The 4,494-nt window shown below is 39.3% G+C and overlaps 1 protein-coding gene across 1 annotated transcript in view; it reads left to right on the forward strand.

Annotated features, from left to right (window-relative positions):
- The window catches only part of klf7b (Kruppel like factor 7b), a 75,296-nt gene continuing 70,802 nt past the window's right edge, over positions 1–4,494 (forward strand). The window contains exon 1 of the mRNA XM_025063551.1: positions 1–62. The gene's annotated coding sequence lies outside the window, so the exon portion shown is untranslated. The remainder of the gene's footprint in view (positions 63–4,494) is intronic.

The following is a 4,494-nucleotide window of genomic DNA, read 5'->3' on the forward strand; positions in this document are numbered from 1 at the left end:
TTCCTGTCTTCTTCCTGTCAGTGGTTCATGCTGGTCACATGTCGGCCTTCTTCAACGCCACTGTGAGTTTGACCTCTTATTGTTATATAAAATATATGTAGCCTGCAGACATTGTACTTGTGAGCATGTTCCTCCTGTACTGCTGCTCACTTTCAAAAACTAGTTTGTATTTCTAATGTTTAGACTTACTGTTCACACATTAGCTTGATGTGGGTCCAGACAATGAAGTAAATGAGAAGCAGCCAAACAGGGTTCTGTTGTATTAGTAGTTTTACATACATCCTTTAATGTACAACTTGTGTTTTTTAAGACTTTGGAAAGATAAATACTGTGCATCTTAGGTTTAGCAAGGGATCGTAATGGCAAAAAGGAATATTTTTAAAAAGTAGTTTTCAGTCCATGGTATGCGTACTACTTGTGGTACTTGGGCTTTCACTAGTGATATGTGGAAAATCTGATTCCATTAGGTGATGTTAAATAACGGCCGTTCTTGATTTGTGTGTGTGTTTGTCCACGCACCAGTTGTCCTAACTCATTGTACAGTGTGACCTTGGCTGATCGATAGGCTAATGATCCTATTAGGAATCATTCTCTTCTCTTCTTGGCCTCGGCTGAACAGTGTATGTGGGTGGTGCTGTATTTTGGTGGTGGTCATACAAGACAAGTATTGTCAGAGGCGGAAAAGTTTGTAAAAAAGTTTCAAAGTATTTTAAACTTAATAAAGACACCCCAGATTAATCCATCAGATAGTGTTGAAACTCTGTTAGTGAGTTGATCAAATGACAAAAGATATAAACATGCTTGGCTGTTAGTCAGTTCTGCACCATGCTACTGTAGGTTTGTACATAGAACCATTCAGAAAAGCATGTTCATTAAAGTAAAGTCTTCAACAAACCTGGATTCATGGAAAGATCCAGGCGTTGCTTCTTGTCTTTACTTCGTGAATTGCCTCTGTTTTAGGCCAGCACTGGCTGATTGAAAAGGAGCTCACAGCTCACTCTGATGTCCTGTACACACACTGTACTCCACATTCTCATTGGGGGATGGTTGGATGATTTTTTTTTTCTCTCAAACTGTCCTTGTGTGTGTGACTGACAGCTTCCTCGCTGTCAGTAAATACAGGATTTATGAAATGTGTGCATAAATGTCGTCTTATTCAACAGCTCTGAAATAAATCCTCTTCCAGGACAGTTATACTGCTCAGCTACCAGTGCTCAACTTTATGGTTATTTTGGAGGATGTTAGTGGTTATGCTTATGATTTGTATTGCACTACACAATAGAGCGTTTCTATTATTTTTTTATTATTATTGTATCAAGGACATGGATGAAATAAAGAAGAAGAAAAACACCTACACACAAGCTCACCTTGAAGCTTAGCTGCAGTTTGGTTTACTCGCTGTCATTTTTAAGCACTATCCAAGTAGAATTTAAGATGAGTGTGTGTGTGTTTCTGTGTGTGTTTTTGTTTGTGGGGGCGCTGTATACGGTATGTGTGTGGCTTTGTGTGTGTGTGTGCACATTCTCACTCCCTACTTCCCTCCCAGTTTTAAGCCAAGTGCTGAGCTACTAATGGAGGACAAGCCTGTTAGAGCAACACGCCACGCTTTACTAGCAGCACACCAGGGACTCTCACACACACACACACACACACACACACAGTGATGGAGAGAGAGAGTGGGAGAGGCAGGGACTTAGAATGAGGGAGAACACACACACACACACACACACATGCAAAAAAGATCTCCAAAAATGCACCGAAATACATTACACATACAGTCAGATGAATACTCAGAATAACAACAAGCATTCAGCTCCATAATAAGCAACTCACAAACACACGGCAAGCACTAAACACACCCTCACACACCCTCCCAGTAGACTACACCACCATAGCAACAGCCTGCAAACAGCTAATCTATTCAGTGATGCAGCAGTCGGCTCTCCGTGTGAGCAGAGCCTCCAATTATACCTTCATTTGTTAGTCAGTTGTTTTGAAGTCAACATGAAAACCAGCAGAAGGATAACTCTCCAGTTTACAGTGTAAAACATCGGCAGCACACCTCGCTCACATCACACAACGCTAATTATGTGTAATATCTCCGGAAAAAGTCCTTTAGAACGCAGCCTCCAGCCGTAAATGGTACGCCATGTGGTGCTGCAGCAATCATCAATGGTTACTAGGAGTATGTGTCTGTAGAGACTCTTAGTTGGCCCTCATTCAAGGCACTGAAATAATCGAGTTTAATCAAGCTCATAGTCAGTGTATAAAAACTCGGAGCCACTGGTGGCACGTTGGTGAATCACAGGAGCAGTGAAGTGTTCACTCTGCTTCAGGAGGTTAGCTGTTTGCGTGTACTGTACGTCTATGGCAAAAAAACAAAAATGTTTTTTATTAAAATATTGGGAAAACAATGTCAGTATAATAAAAACTAGTAATGAAGATCACTGGATCATAATAGCTTCATTTTCACAAAACCTAGCTTAAAATAAAACTTACTGCAGTGTTTTCCTGTACTTTGACACAATAGCCAGCCATAGAGGTAGCTAATCTCTGGTGAAAGAAGTTAAAACTACATATTAAGATTAAATGAAACATTACATGTAAATAAGCCAGTATAAGCCAAAGTTGATGTTGTCGATGTGTTGTGCAGAAGAGGAAACAAATATTGGTGTAAACGTTACTAAAAAACACAACGTGGTTTCAGTTCATTGTAGCAAGAAAAAACATAAAAGGGTTGTTATCCTAAGGACATCAAGTTATGCAGTATTTTTCTTTATTCTCACGTCATATAAAGACATGTTAGACTTTATATACTATATTTTACATGACATGGTTAAGAAATAACATTACGATGACGTATGCAAATATATCAACTGAAAGAATACAGCTCTGAACATTTCTGGCACGGTTCTAGTAGTGTGGCACCTTATCTGTCTATTACCTTTGTGTCAACATAGCTTAGCATAACGCTAAATCATAGTTTTGTCCACTATTATGATTGTTTAGGTCCAATCAAGAAGGAAGTTAAATTTTATAGTCAAAGGTCATTGTCACCATGACCTCATTCTAAACTGGCTGCTGGCAGAGGTGTTCAAATAGGCTGAAAAAAATGGCTGCATTAGAGTGACTGAAGGTCATGTTGGCTCTACCAACAGGCCTCTGTGTGATAAGTCTCAGCCTGTGTGGATGCTTTGTGTTGCTTTTACTATAGAAACTGTTAATGGTCAGGCTTTTGTCCCACTTAATTTGTGCGTATTAATTAACTCCAGGAAGAATAGCAAACACCTAAGGGGGAGCTAATTGGGTTCGAAACAACAAATGCCAATCTCGGCGTCAGACTAAACAGTCTCAGCTGGAAACTAAATTTGTTGTCAAGAATCCAACAAATAATGGAGCCTGTGACATTTTTTTCAATTTGTGTGCAGTGAAATAATCATGTTTGAGCAGCGAGAATTTGCCCTTGAATTTTTATTTAAGGTTATTTATTGACCCTGTGATATTTTTTTTTATGCAGGTTGTGTTCATTTGAAACATACACTGCATGATATATAACGTGTGCTATGTCTGATTGTGATTATACAATCAAAGGCTCCTAAGATTCAGCAAAATTTTGATTTTGTGACACTAAGATAAAACCTTTCATTTTTACCAGAGCAAACAAAAAATAGATTGGTAGAATTAGCCTAAGTACAAGTGTTAGTTTGATCAAGCTTGGGTTAGCACACAGCTAACATAAAGCAAAAGGAGGTTTAAACCTGGATAAAATACTTAACACGGTGTTCACCTTGTAAGACATTCAGTGTGTTTTGCTTAAATAGAAATTCCCCGACACCGTTAGTTCGACGACAAGAAGCATTTAGAGAAACCATTAACAACGTGACACTGTCTACCCTCTCAAAAACCCTGCGGCATCTCCAGAGAGGAAAATCCTCTAAATAAAGGCATTAATGTTCTTCGTTCTTCTATTCCTGACACCGGTGTTTTCAGCGTGATCAGGAAAATAAATGGTGAAGGAGTGCAGGCAGAAGAGGAGCACTTTCTGTTGAAGAGGAGGGAGGGGATTTCTAAGACACAGCTCTGTGTTAGCCGGAGCCAAGCGTAGAAAATTGCTCTGTATTTTCCGCCTGTGTGATTCCAGCACACAAACCCAGGCGTACATAAGCACAGTTAATAACCACCGAGTGAATGCATTGTATAATCTCCTCCAAATTAATATGTTAGACACAATTGCCTGGTAATTAAATCCTGTCACAGCATTTGTAAATGAGATTTATTCGTATCTGTCAATCATTCAAAAAAAAAAAAAAAAAAAAAAAAAAGCGCCTGAGGCTGATGACTGCCCAGTGTGATGTAGCACTGTTAAGAATAAGTTTGTGGGTTTTACAGCATACGGTGATATATGTCCTGTATTTTTAACATCTTTTACTCTGCTCTTTAAAGAGCCAGCGTTGAGGGCCGGTGATCAAGCGAAGGTCACTGTGATGAAGGGGG

Source organism: Cynoglossus semilaevis, chromosome 16 (genome assembly GCF_000523025.1).
Source record: "Cynoglossus semilaevis isolate Cse_v1.0 chromosome 16, Cse_v1.0, whole genome shotgun sequence".
Lineage (NCBI taxonomy): Eukaryota > Metazoa > Chordata > Actinopteri > Pleuronectiformes > Cynoglossidae > Cynoglossus > Cynoglossus semilaevis.